General features: G+C 44.1%; 1 pseudogene; it reads left to right on the forward strand.

Moving 5' to 3' along the window:
• The first annotated feature begins 1,276 nt into the window (after positions 1-1,276).
• LOC118630240 lies at positions 1,277-1,619 on the forward strand (annotated as a pseudogene).
• Positions 1,620-15,334: the final 13,715 nt, after the last annotated feature.

Below are 15,334 nucleotides of genomic sequence, written 5' to 3' on the forward strand. Positions count from 1 at the left end.
CTGCAACCAAGGTGCGTGCCCTTAGCGGGAACCGAACCTGGGTCTCTCTGGACTGCGGGCCAACTTTCTAACCACTGAGCCAAACCGGCCAGGGCAAATTTGTGCAGTTTTGACGATTAACACAATCAAATGACAAAATACATCCCTGCGGATCATAGTATAAGGATATGCACAGTTATCAACAGAAGCCCAGTTTTTCAGGGGGGTGGGAAGGGGTGGTGTGTGTGGTCTCACTGGAGCAGGCCAGTTTCCTTGCCCATGGGATCTGGGATTCTGCTGGGGAAAACATATCCCTGACCCATTGGGGACCTCCCTTCAGCCCTCAAATGAGTATTTGAACAGAAAGTTTAAATGGACAGAAAGCAACAGACCAAAGGTGTGGTTGATACACACAAGCTGAGAGTCTCCTCCAGTGCCAGTCTTTCCATGTCCTCTGACCTGTTTCCAGTCATCAGGGGGGCAGAGAGTTTACACCTGAATCTCTGGTGGCTGGGAGTCGTCACTTCTGGAATCTCAGTTTTGCTTCTGTGGTCTCAGCCTTGTGTTTCATTTCCTGATCTTCTAGGGTCAGTCTCAGCTCTCACCTCTTCTCCAGCTAGGGGGTTCTCCTTCCTCATTTTCCCCATTTAGCCCCGATCCACAGTGCCCCTTTCACCCCTTTGCCTTAGCTGGGTTGGATATACTTTTTTCTGCAAAGATTGTTGTATTTTCCTCTCTTCTCACTTCCTCTTCAAGTTGCCATTGTTACATGAAGGCCCCAGTTGATTCCCCGTTTCCACCAGGCTAATTCCGCAGACTGGGCTGATCTGCTCCACTTCTCTGTCTTCCCAGTTCCACTTCCCCGTGCACTGGCCACTCAGCACCCAGCAGGGACTGCACTCTGAGCTGGGGATCTGGAAGGAAAGACGGCCCTGCCTTCCAACAGCTCACAGCTGGGCGGGGGGCGAGGTGAGCAGGGCCGTGGAGCGAAAATGAGGGCAGTGCAACATGATGCAACCAGGGAAGTGTAACCAGAAAAAAGTGTAGGCACAGGTGGTAAGAGAGCATAAAAGAGGGATGGGCTTACTGTGCTGGGGAGGGGAGTCAGAAAAGGCTTGCCCAAGGAGAGAATTTTCTTTGTTTTTGTATTTATTTTAATTTTGGACCAGGTTATACATTCATATAGTTCATATATATGCATATATTTTTAAATGATTTCATAAATATCCTTTCTCACTATTGGGCCATCTTGGCGGCTGCTCTTGGTTGGGGACCGTCCCACACCTAAGGCAGAAAGATGATAGCTGCAAAGAAGATGAAAAAGTCACTAGAGTTGATCAACTCTAGACTCCAACTGGTTATGAAAAGTGGAACGTACGTGCTGGGGTACAAGCAGAAGCTGAAGATGATTAGACAAGGCAAAGGGAAACTGATCATCCTCGCCAACCACTGTCCAGCCTTGAGGAAATCTGAAATAGAGCACTATGCCATGTTGGCCAAGACTGGTGTCCATCACTACAGTGGCAATAATGGTGAATTGGGCACAGTGTGTGGAAAACACTGGAGTATGCACACTGGCTATCATTGACCCAGGTGATTCTGATATTAGAAGCATGCCAGAACAGACTGGTGAAAAATAAATCATGTGAAATGTTTCTTTAATAAAACTGGCCAGAGCTTGGTTTAAAACAATAATAATAAAATAATTTCATAAATATACTATATACCTCCCCCAGCCCCACTTCTGCCCATCCCTGTGTTCCCCAAAGGTTACTGCTGCTATTAGTTTTTTTGTGTGCCCTTCCAGAATTTCTGTATGCATATGTGTGCAAACATAAACTTCTTTCTTTCTCCTTTCCTTTTACCCCAAAGGTAGCATATTATACTTCTTGGTATGCACTTTGCTTTTTTGACTCAATGTTATCATTTAGTGGTTAATAAAATGGACTCTGGAATCAGAATGCCTGCATTCAAATTCCAGTTGTAGAATTTACTAGATGGGTGAGCTTGGAAAGTTGTTTAACTTTGCATTGCTTTAATTTCTACATCTGTATCTGAGATTTTCAAAGTCTCGCAACATTATCATATACTAAAACCTCTTATGGACATTCTGTTCTGTTCCACTGGTCTGTCTATTTATGTACCATTACCACAATGTTTTAATTTTTTGCGTTTTTGACACTATGCTTACTGTCTGGAAGGGCCAGTCCCTAGATGGGAATTTGAAGGATGAATGGACTTCCCCAGCCAGAGATGGTGACAACTAATGTTATTAGTATAAACTATTATCACCATATGGCACCACCACTACTTTATTTTATTCCTACTGTGTGCAAGATACTGTAACTAACTCCTTGTTTACTCTGTTTTTTATTATGACCTTTGCTCTGAAATTTTCACCTCTTTTAGATTTATTTATTCATTGTAGGTAACTATTTATTTATTTATTTATTCATTTATTTATTTATTTATTTATTTTTATCCTCACCAGAGGATATTTTCCCATTTTTTGTTCAGGTAGAGTGGGAGGGAGAGAGAGGAACAGAGAGAGAGAGAGAAACATCGATGTGAAAGGAACACATTGAGTGGCTGACACCCGCACGACCGACCAGGGCCGGGGACAAACTGCAACCAAGGTACACGCCCTTAGCGGGAACCGAACCCGGGTCTCTCTGGACCACAGGCAGACGCTCTAACCGCTGAGCCAAACCGGCCAGGGCTTTATTTATTTATTTTTGTTGATCCTCACCTAAGGATACTTTTCCATTGACTTATAGATACAGCTGAAGGGAGGGAGGGAGGAATATATATCTATATCTATCTATCTATCTATCTATCTATCTATCTATCTATCTATCTATCTATCTATCTATATGTAGTGATAGTCTCCTGCACAACCCCAACCAGGGATCAAACCTGCAATCCAGGTATGTGCCCTTGACCGGAAATGAAACCTGTGACCCTTCAGTCTGAGGACTGATGCTCTAACCACTGAGCCAAACCAACCAGGGTGTAGGTAACTTTTTAAGCCACTTTAAATCTTTTTGGAAACAAGGAGAGGTGTAAGTTGAAAAAGAACCAAGAATTATATTATGTGCTTTGCAGAATAAATCCCCAATCCTCATAACAACCCTACAAAGTACATACCATTGTTCTCTTTGTATTGAAGACACTGAAGGTTGGAGAGGTCAAGTAATTTTCTCAAAGTTATATAGCAAGTAAGTGGAGATTTGAAATTCAAACCAAGGCCCATTAGTGATTCCTGGTGCTTCTTTAAAACATTGCTCTACACCTGAAACCTATATAATTTCATTAACCAATGTCACCCCAGTAAATTCAATATAAAAAAAAAATAGCTCAGAAAGAAACTGAACCCATAATAGGAAACAATTATATATATTTTTTCTAATGGCTAATATACATATATAGTAAATATGGACTATGTATAATAATCACGACCATGTGATTTTGATGTTAACTCATTAATCCACTAAACATATCCAGTCTACCATGTCAGGCACTATGTTAGGTGCCGAGGATACAATGACAAATGGGATATGGTCCCAGCCCTTAGTTCTTCCTGTGAGAATTTACTAGTAGGTTTTCCTGGTCTGGACCCTTTCCATCTGTTGCACCCTGAGGAATATCTAGTCTGTTTCTTCATCCTGTGCTGCTGTATGTCCAACTTTTACATTTCATGGCTGACAATGCATTTATGACTAACGAACGGGTAGTAGCTTCTTGGAGTGTGTGGTGTTTTTTTTTTTTTTTTTTGTTTTTTTAATCCTCACCTGAGGATATTTTTCCATTTATCTTCAGATAGATGAGAGGAGGAAAGAGAGAGAGAGAGAGAGAGAGAGAGAGAGAGAGAGAGAGAGAGAGAGAAACATCGATATGAAAAAGACACATCAGTTAGTTGCCTTTGGCACAACCCCGACCAGGGCTGGGGACCAAACTACAACCAAGGTATGTGCCCTTCACTGGAATCAAACCCAAGACTCTCTGGTCCGTGGGTCAATGCTCTAACCGCTCAGCCAAACCGACCAGGGCTTGGAGTGTGGCTTTAAAGATTATGAACCTATATCATGGCAAAGAGTGCTGTGACTAGTCATGCCTGCCATGGGGGCAGGGTGAAGAATGAGGGCAAACAAGCCATGTACTTGTCATACCTGAACTAGTTGTTCAGTGTAATCAGTCTCTCTCCAACTGCTACAAATGACACCAACTGTGTTTTGTGGCACAAATTCACCTTTTTTTAAAGTTGTTGATAAGCTATTCACCTCTTGGGAAGTCTTGTAGTAAAAAAATCCATTGAACTTAGTTGACAAACAGTTTCTCAAACATATATTTTGTATAAGGAATCTTGTCTCTTCTTTACTGCTAATTGCACAGTCCATATCAATGCTGGATGTATTTGCCCAGTTATGTAAATATGTTCACCGTCACCACCCATGAGTGCCTTGGATTTCCCAGTGTTGTTATAGTGACTTTTGTTAGGAAGGAAAACTCCTGGGCTGATGCTGCTCTGTTCTATGGAAGCCCTTTGTCATTAATTTCTTTCTCTATCTTGCTATCTAAAATTCCTCCTGCTGCCACAGCTGGAGTTAAAAATGGTCACTGGTTGCCTATCTGGAGTTTCACTGATTAACTTTTTCAAGACTATATACATGGAGTTCTTGTATCTCTGGGGTATATTAGAAGGTAGTTTTGTTCCTTCGGTAGTTGGCTGAAAGCCGTACTAATTAATGAAAAACTTCCTCTAAGAAGTTAGTTCTCAAATGGCTGTTGCCTCATGGGAAATGCATTTGAACTGCTGAGCAGGTGTCTCTCTGTCCACAGAGGGTAGGGAGGTGGTAACAGCCGTGCTGCAGATGGTATAGTCCTGCAAAGAGTATAGCGTGTGGAGTCACTAGCTCTGGGTACAAGTCTTAGTACTCTTGCTTGGTTGTTATGTGACCTTGAGCCAATCACTTAAACTCTGAACATTAGCTGACCCCACAATAAAATGCTGATTATAGCAATAATTGTGATCTTCGCTACTTTAGGGAGTTATTGAGAGGGCTAAATGAAATGATATATGGAAAGTACCTTTGCAAAAGCACATTGTTATTATTAGATATCTGGGTTTACATTTATCCTTGCTCGTTTTTCCATTGTTCTTGTCTTAACCAGAAACAATTGGTGAAATAGTCTTTCTTGTGGCTTTTCCAGATGTGCTTTTTATGAAAAGCCAGTAGACCAAACACCTAAGTCCAGCTTGGTTATGGGGTAGACATCCTCTCATTTTTCCTTTCATCATTGTTCATAGATTTTAAGCTTAGTGTTGACTCTAATTCATAAATTATACATTAATGTTAATGTCTTTTATCAAGTTTGTAAAGAGAAGGAGAAAGAGATGCTTTTCTCTCCTACAAAATGTTTAAAGAAATTTAGTTGAATAAATGCTTCAGTTTATCTGAGGCTCTGGGAGAAATGAGAACCTAAGGGTAAAAATAGTAGAGTGTTAGAATAGAATTTCTTTCTTTTATTTTGGTTTGCATTTTATTTATTTTTTATTAATTAATTTATTTTTATTACAAATTTTCTCCTTTTTCTCCCCTGGACACCCTCCTCCCGATCCGGCCCCCACTCCCTGCCAGCATTGTTGTCTATGTCCATGGTTACACATACATGCATATAAGTTCTTTGGTTTATCTCTTCCCTCCCCCTGTACCACTCCTCTGAGGTTTGTCAGTCTGAACTGTACTCCTTTCTATGTCTCTGGGTCTATTTGTCCATCAGTTTATATTTATTTGTTTATTTAATTTTTATCCTCACCTGAGGACATTTTTCCATTTTCTGTTCAGAAAGACTGAGAGAGAGAGAGAGAGAGAGAGAGAGCGAGAGAGAGAGAGAGAGAGAGAGACATCGATGTGAAAGGGACACATCGATTGGTTGCCTTTCGCACTACCCAACCAGGGCCGGGGACGAACTGCAACCGAGGTACGTGCCCTTAGCGGGAACCGAACCCGGGTCTCTCTGGGCCGCAGGCTGATGCTGTAACCGCTGAGCCAAACTGGCCAGGGCCATCAATTTATTTTGTTCATTATATTCCACAGATAAATTAGACCATGTGGTATTTATCTTTCTCTGATTGGCTTATTTCGCTTAGCATAATGCTCTCCAGGTCCCTCCATGTCGTCTCAAAGGATATGAGATCTTTCTTTTTTACAGTTGCATAGTACTCCATTGTATTAATGTACCACAGCTTTTTTATCCATTTATCTACTGATGGACACTTGGGCTGTTTCCAGATTTTAGCTATTGTAAATAGTGCTGCTATGAACATAGGGGTATATGTATTCTTTCAGAATTTCTTATCCAACAAAAAGTTAAGGCCTTATACTTTGTGCCTTAGGTTAATGAAGCTGTGAGCAGTTATAATGTGGGATCCCCTCACATACTGCACAGCTTTCTGCCATCTCCCTGGCTCTGTTTCACTTGCTCCTTTGTCTTCTTCCAACTTCTCTTTCCTTCCTGGAGCAACTGCCACCTTCCTTCCCTACTGGCCAGACCCCAGTAGTTTATACCCAGCCCCCTTCTAAGACGAATGTGTTGCCAATCTTCAGGGAGTCAGCACATAGAGTCCCACTGTCAGCCCCTTTCAGAGTCTGCTTCAGCAGCAGGCTGCCACCTCGCCCGAGGTCACCCTTCCAGAGTGACCCACATCCAGTGACTGAGTGAGGTGGAGATATGAAGGCTGAGCCATTTCAGCCTCCTGTGAGACACGCTGCTCCCAGCCTGGCTAGCAGAGGCTTCCTTGGGCTTGCCCCCAGGTGAGATCTTCCTCTGACCAATTCTGCTTCCCCCGCCTTTCTTTCATAAGTATTGATCTCTAATAAACACTCTTTAAAAAATGTTCTCTTTTTAAAAAACTTTACTGAGACTTCCGGTCAAGATGGCGGGTAGGTAAATGCGGTATCGCGTCCTCCCACAACCACATCAAAGTTACAGCTAAACTACAGAACAACCATCTTTCAAAACCGCCTGAAATTGAGCTGAATGGAAGTCCTACAACTACGGAATTAAAGCAGCAGCCACATGCAGACTGTAGGAGGGCGGAGGGGACGGGCTGGTCCCACACCCACGTGTGGCGGATAAAAATCAGGAGGACACCTCGGCTGGGAAGGTCCTTCCTGAGGACTGAGGGGTCCCCGTCCCACACCAGGTGCCCCGCTCAGGTTCCAGTGCCAGGAAGAGAATCCCCATCACTTCTGGCTGGAAAAACCAGCGGGAACTGAGGCTCAGGGAGGCTGAAGCGGCTGGAGCCCCAGGCAGCTCCTTAAAGGGCCCGCGCACGGACTTACCGGACTCTCTTCCTCTAAGCTCGGAGGGTAGGCAGCTCGAGGGGCGCCAGAGACATACAGGGAAGAACTGAGCTGTTTGGCACTGGAGCGAGGGCTGGAGAGGGGGCTTTCTCTGGACAAACGTGCTGTCAGAGGCCTTTGTTCCTTTGGTGAGCCCTTCCCTGGGGCGGCAGATAGTCGCCATATCTGGGACTCCAGCAACCTGGCTCACACTGGTAGCCCCGCCCTGGTGACTCCCTGAGGCCCCGCCCCACCCAACTTTCAGGCCCACCCAAGCTGTTGCCACTTGCTTAACCGTAGGATTGGCCTGTCTTGGATCCTGCTTCAGGTTTTTCCTAAATTCTTTCAAACGAGCAGCATCTGGTCTCAGCTAGTCCCATACCTCTCGTTAAGTAATACACTGAAACAAACACAGGGAGGCAGCCAAAATGAGGAGACAAAGAAACAGGTCCCAAATGAAAGAACAGAACAAAACCCCAATAAAAGAACTAAGCGAAAGGGAGATAAGCAACCTAACAGATGCTGAGTTCAAAATACTGCTTATAAGGATGCTCAATGAACTTAGTGAGAACCTCAGTGAACTTAGGGAGGGCCTCAAGAGCATAATAAAGGAACAGTCAGAAATGAAGGATGCACAGAAACCAAAGAACTTATATGCATAACCAATGGACACAGACAATAGTGTAGGAAAAGGCATGAGGGGGGCGGGAGTGGGGAGGAGGGGTTCAATGGGGAAAAAATGAGGAACATCTGTAATACATTTTACATTCAACAATAAAGATTTTAAATAAATAATTTTACTGAGAGATAATTTACAGACCATAAAACTCATCCCTTTAAAATGTACAACTCAGTGGTTTTTAGTATATTCACAAAGTTGTGCAACTGTCACCACTATCTAATTCCAGAGCATTTTCATGACCTCGGAAAGAAACTCCATACCTGTTAGCAGGAGCTCCCCATTAACTCCTCCCCTGACCTCCGGTCATCATTAATGTACTTTCTGTTTGTATAGATTTGACTATTCTGGAAGTTTTAGATACATGGATCACACAATATGTGGCCTTTTGTGGTCGGCTTCTTTTACATAGTATAATGGTTTCAAAGCATCAGTACTTTATTCTTTTATGGGGATGAATACTCTTCTGGAATGTAGTATATAGATATATTTTGTTTATCCATTTATCAGTTGATGTACATTTAGGTTGTCCTAATAAACATCTTGCACCCTGAACTCCATCTCAGCATCTACTTCTTGAGAACCCAACCCGAAAACTACCCATACTTAGAATGCTAGAACCTCAACTTCTGTACCAATGAGGGTTATTAAGAAATTCTTTCAGTAAAGGTGGTTCTACCCGAAGAGAAATTCTAGTACCAGATGCCAAGATAATGCAAAGCTCTCTATCTTATTACAATAAGTACTGTAGGCCAACCTGTTCGCTACTTGGTCTTAGAGTAGGCTTGCTTGGGGACAGATTGATTGTAGTTGAAACCTGGTTTAAAAAGAAGACAGAAGGGTCAGATGAGAGGTCAGGCCAGAGAGACCAGAAGGGGTTACATTGTGAATGGCATTTATGCCATGATGACATATTTGGACCCTTCCTGTGGGGACATGGGGACGTGTGGAAGCAGGTGAAGTGTGATTCGGGGCGCTTCCACTGAATTTGTGGATTACAAATGACGGGCAGCTCTTCTGTCAGAAAATATTGTGAGTTGGCTGGAGTTTGAGTGGTGGAAGATGCTGGAGATGAAGAGATAAGTTGTAGGTTGAAGCAGTTAGAATGAAATGAGGGTGGGGACATGCGAAGGAGACTCTAGGAAAGGAAGCACGGAGAGAGACAATGTGGTCTAGTGGGAAGAGTATGGCCTTGGAGTGTGAAACACCTGGGTTTTTATTCTTTTTCATCCTTTAGCAGCTCTGTGACTTGAGGCAGATTACCTAATTTATTGTCCTCTTTAAAAGAAGGCTAGTAATCCTCCCCTCTCAGCACTGTGTTGTGAATTTGGAGTGACATAGCCTGTCTAAGGCAGCCAGCTCCTCTTAGCTCACTTTCCCTGTCCCTGTAACCAGGCCAGGCCTGAGAAGCAGCGGCCAGGAAGGAGGTCCAGAGCTGGGGCATCAGATAATAAGATCAGAGGGCAGGGATGGTCAGGAGGAGCTGGGGACTAAGGAACAGGAAGAGGGAAGGAAGAGGAGGGCCAGAACCCGTGGAGTCGCCAGGCTGGGCCCAGGCAGGAGCACATCTGCCTGCACAACATTTCTCTGGAGCTTTGTCCTTTCTGAAGGTTCAAAACCACCTCTCCCTGACCCACCAACTCAGGCCTCTCTGCAACTTCAAATGGTGACCTCTGGGTTCATTTGGTGACGGGGCCCTGACAAAGCTCACAGTTTTTACCTCTCACAGCTGGATGAAGCGAAGCCAAAGGCTGTGTTTGGCAGGTGCACCTGCCTAGCGCTAAACACGCACCAGCTTCCTTTCCTGCTTTCCTTTCCTTTTTTAAAGTCTCGGTCACCAGCCTGTCTTGATTGTTTTAAAAAAGTTATTTTGCATCTGTTAATTTTCAGTTCCAAGTGATATATGGGTGAGATCTGTGACCTCTGAGGCTCCTTCCCATCCCATGACGCTGGGACTGAAAGTCAAGTGGAGTTTGCCAACTGCTTTCTGAGCCATCTTGGACACTTGCCATCTGAGAAGTGAATCTCATCCATCTCCCAGTCGGCCATTTATCAACTATTTGGAGATACTGCCAGCCTCCGAAAACACTAAAATGGTACAGAAAACTGTGCATTTGACCCCTTGGAGAATCACTCATCTTCTGTGTGGAGACACTGCCAGGCTTCAGAAGCATGAAAATGGTACAAAATCTGTGTGTGTGCCCTGTTGAAGATCACGCACGGGCAGCTCCACATTCAAGAGTGCAAAGATAATTGAGGTATGTAATAAGGAGCCTGAGGCCTCGCAAAAACCCAAAGCACTTTCTTTCTTTGATTCTTCACCAGAATTTGTGGGTAGTTGGTTGTGCTGTGTTCGTTCATTTGGCAAAGATTTGACCAGTGCCTCCTAATACTCTGAAATTCTTTGTGTGGATCAAAGATGTTAAAATAGCAGTGATTTGCATGATCGGAACTTGCACATGATAGGAGCCATGCCAGGAGCTGGAGGTGCAAAATGATGAAACATAGCTTCTGGCTCAAAGAGGCTTACAGAGTCCAGGGCGGGGCCAGACACAAATAGTTGGAACACGAGTTATATGGGTTCTAATAGAGATGTGTGCAAAGGGCGGCCTGTGGTATACCCCAGGAGGGAGGGACTAAAGGAAAGCCTTCCTAGAGAGCACTCCTGGGCTTCAGTATATGGAATAAGTTTTCTTGGTGAACTCAAAATTGACCAGCCGTTCTAGGAATACACAGTGTGGTGGCTTTGTACTATGCCATTTTAGCTTAAAGTCTAACTGCTGTAACAAATCTTTTCTTTATCACCATGATTCTGCTTCTCTGATCATCCCCAGACCAATACACACAGTAAGTTTCAGTTCAACCTGTGATGACAATGTTAAGTAGCAAAGAATATTTACAAATGCCAACATCTATGAAGACAGCCCTTTGGGCCGACTTGGAGACTGGCTGCCACACCTCAGCTCCCCCTGCAGCAAGTCATATCTTCAACTCACACATTAAGACAAAGGCAATTGTTTAATTCAAGGCAGTACCTTCTAGGAGCTCCTGGTAGGATCTAGGCACTGTTCTAAGAGCTTTGCAGATCTTAATTCTCTGAATCCTTACAACCTGTGAGATTGGTTCAAGGCTTATTCCTACTGTGTGGTTTAGGAAACCAAGGCACAAAATGGTTAAGTAACCAGTGCTCCTTGTTATGTCTCAGAATGAAAGAGATACTGCTCCAGACTGCTCATTTTTCTTCATTTTGCTAACTTTTCTTTTTTTTAAAAAGACCTAACTGTAAGAGAGTTAGGAATGTGAAACTTTAAAAAAAATTCTTTTTTTCTTTATTGATTTTAGAGAGAGAGGAAGAGAGAGGGAGAGAGAGATAGAAACATTGATGAGAGAGAACATCGATTGGCTGCCTCCTTCATGCCCCCCCACTGGGGATTGGGCCCACAACCTGGGCGTGTGCCCCTACTGGGAATCGAACTGGTGACCTCTTGGTGCATGGGTCAATGCTCAACCACTGAGCCACACCGGCTGGGCATCAATTTTCATTTTGAAATAGAGATGCTCGATATGCATCCAATAGTTGGCTATCTCATGTGCCTTTCCCATCAGAGACTGAGTTCCTTAAGCCAGAGATACTGGGCTCTGACCCTTCAAAAGTCCCTGGGGAGAAGAGCTTGAACCGGAATGCAGCCCTGGGGGAGGCTTTCCCTGGGCCTGCTGCACCCCTCTTAACTAGCACTGTGCAGTCCGGCTGTTGCCTGCTAGGCCAGCGGGGAGGTGGGACTCCAGCTTTCAGAAAGTAAGATAGAGTTGACTAGCTGACTGAGCTCTGAGAAGAGAGAGAGCAGGGAAGATGCAAGGCTACTGCTGCCGTCTGATGTCCAAGGGCTTGCGCGGATTTCCCCCACCTGTCTTCCCCAGGTTCTCCCCATCCTTCACACCCCGAACCAACAAATGGCTCCTGCGAGTGAACACGTTGCCGTCTTCTGTGCCTCGGCGCTCACTCTGCTGACTCTCTCCTAATGACCTTGAGACCCAGCTAAAAGTCACCCTCTGAGATATGTTTCTCTAGGCCGGTGTACCTCAGACTTTGTGGTGCATGGAGCCCTGAGCAAGGTCTCACTTGGAGGCCTTGCTACATTGTGTCTGTGAGGTAGGGCCTGAGACTCTGACTTTATGACAAGTCCCTGTGGGGTGTAGGTGCCCTTGGTCTCTGAGCCACACTGTGAGAAGGAAGGCTCTAGATCTTTTTCCCTTTAGTTCTTTTGGACATGTAAGCCTGTAGAAGCTATTTTAAGAGAAATGATGTTTTACACTAACTCGAGCTAAATTGGTATTCAGCAGTTGGTAAACTCTTACGGTAGAAATGTAGGGTGACCGATGTCCTGGTTTGTCTGGCACTTTGGGGTTTCCTGGGACATAAGACTTTTAGCACTAAAACTGGGGGAGTCCTGGGTGTGCCAGGCTGGGTTGGCCTCTCTACCTCCGTCTGGTGATTACAGCTGGGTGGGAGCTATATATCTCCTTCCTTACAACCCCCATACCAGGTGAGGTGAGGTCAGAGAATGAATTCTGTTAAAGTTCAGGTGTTTCCCAGCTAGCCGATACAAGAAGAGCTCTTCAGCTGCTTCAGGCTTCGGGGAAGACCCGTTCTCCGCTTTAGGCACTACAAGCGGCATTAGCATGAGAAATTCTCTCTGAAGCAGACATGAGGATATTATGAAGACAGAACCAGCTAATCTTGCAGTAGGTTCAGGTGATAACCTCTACGGAGAGAGACACAGGACCACAGAACACTAGGCCTCAGGCTCTGCACCAGCAGTTAGTTTGCAGTTGAATTAGTCGTCTTCTCTCAAGTGCGAGGGTGGGTGGGTCACGGCAGTGCAGCCTGTGAGGAAACCTACGGTTCCAGAACAGAGGACCTGGCCTCAGGTTCAGCCGGGAAATCAGCTCGATGCCTTCCTTAGACTTAATTTGATTCAGTTTTTATTGTCATTGTGATATTTTGCCTACAGGACGCGTGGGAGGTTACTTCAAGAAGTGGCCACCACTCAAAGGTATCTTATTGCCCATTGCAAAGTGTCCCCGATACAGTCCCCTATAGCCTCCCCCATACTGTTCAACAACAGGAAGAAAGGGGTCGGAGTTCATTCCTTCATGCTCCGAAGAGCACACAAAACGAGAATCTCTTTCTGATGAGCCTCAGTTAAAAAAGTAAAAAGCACACACAATCCCTTCTATTTGTTTTCCTGGAAAAAGGGCAACAAAGCCTGAGTTTCCTCGCCCCCAGGCCTCTCAGAAGAACCCAGCGGGGGTTGGAGCCTGGGCTGCTGGGATGGAGGTTCCGTGAACAGACTTTCCAGGGCCAGTGTTGCCATCAGTGGCGCTCTCATCCTCCCTGTGGACTTGTGCTCCGACCTCTGACACCCATTCAGCAAAACAACGTCACCTTTCACCTACTTTCTATGTTTTCCTGCTGTTTGGTTCGTGCTTTGTGTATACACATGTGCAACTCTTGATGATATTGTTTGTTTATACCATTTCTTCCTCAACAAAGAAAAGGAGCAGAGGTCCTCAGTGATGCTGTGGGAGTCAGGAGACCAAGAGGCCAGGAGGGTGTGAGTATGATTGTTGGAAGGGACCCCAAGTGTGTTCAGAGACTGTAGCCCAGAGTCCTAAAGAGCCTCCTTCATGTCATAGATGAAGAGACTGAGACTTGGAGAGGGGAAATAGCTTGCTTGAGGCCGGCAAAGGAGTGATTGGACCTGAAAGAAGAGTTTTTTAATGCTCTCAATTAAATTTCATGGAGTCTTAATCATTCCATATTCATAGTCAAACAGATGCTTGAATTCTGGTCTCTATGTCTTTGTGGGTGGCAATATGGCCACTGCTGGCCTCATCTGATGATGGGGTGATCACCACTGTCCAGAAAGTGGGGCTTTAGTAGATGATTTCCTTGGGTGTATGGTATTTTGACCAGGATTGTGTTTTGAATTCTCTCTTTCTGAATACATTAATTTCAGTTACAATTACTCCTTTATTGATGGATTTTCATTGAGAAGGTAATTCCTGGAGCACACTTCTTTCAGCTTTGATCATTTCATTGGGGGATAGCGAAGGACCTTTATTTCTAACGAGGGATGTGGCCTCTCCTAAACATAAAGCCCTCATTTGGGGCAGAGTATCTTGTATCTCTGTCAGGTAGAACAAAGTCAGGAAAATGATGATCTGAACTATGGAATAAAATTCTTTAGAAGATATATATACATTTTTTTTTTGTAAATTAAATGATATTTAAAATATAATAGAGGAATTTACCACTCAAAGCAACCAATGGAGAATATATTGCTAAGAGTGAGGAGCCATGTTTATATAACACAAATCATGTTTATATAACTATTCTGGGAAGATGTATATAAACAATGCTTATTTTGCTTGTGAAGTTTTGGGATAACCTTCATGTTTTATTTTGCTTGTTTATATTTTTTAAATTTCTATATTGAACAGTACCCCAACAACAGAAAGTTTCAAAATGAGCAATGATGAATCCTTTAGGAAAATGAAGAATGCTTTTGGTAGAGAGAATAGCATTATCCCTTATTTCTTTTTTTTTTTGAAAACCAGGGGGATTCTCTGTCATCCTCCATGAGAAATATTTTCCTCTGTTCTCTGATCAAAAACCTACGTTGATAGCATGATACCACAATATCAAAGCTAACCTCCTCTGCCTTATTGTTAAGACCCTGTGTAATCTGACCCCATTTTATCTCTCTGATTTATCCAGTGCTCTAGTGCTGGGCCCTTTCTGTTAATACTCATTTTAGTTAGGTTCATTTCTTGTCTCCAGTCCTCTTGTTCCCAACATCTTTTCTGCTTCAGGTGTCTTTGTTAGTTTTTTTTCCAGATTGCAATATTCTTTCTATCTCTCCAAATTCAAGGTTATTTGTTCTATAAGACCGCACACTGATTTTTTTCCTTCTCTGACCTCCCATGGTAGTTTTAGTCTACAGGGTACCATTTAAGATGTACTGATTTACTATGCTTATCTAGGCTTGCCCCTTGATGCTGAGTGGCAGAGGCAAATTTAGGTTGCCAGCTGGAGGGTTTGAATGTGGGAAGACATGCTAAAAGGGAAGAAAGGAGATGCAATCCAGAGAAACAAGCCAGGTAGACATTGGTTGGACTGGCTGAGCAAATGGACAGCTAGAGAGATGCTAGAACAAAAGGAGGGGCAGCCTTGGCCGGTTTGGCTCAGCAGTTAGAGTGTCGGCCTGCGGTCCAGAGAGACCCGGGTTCGGTTCCCGCTAAGGGCCCAACACTGTTTATAACTATG

The sequence above is a fragment of the Molossus molossus genome, unplaced genomic scaffold (assembly GCF_014108415.1).
Source record: "Molossus molossus isolate mMolMol1 unplaced genomic scaffold, mMolMol1.p scaffold_m16_p_14, whole genome shotgun sequence".
Taxonomy (NCBI): domain Eukaryota; kingdom Metazoa; phylum Chordata; class Mammalia; order Chiroptera; family Molossidae; genus Molossus; species Molossus molossus.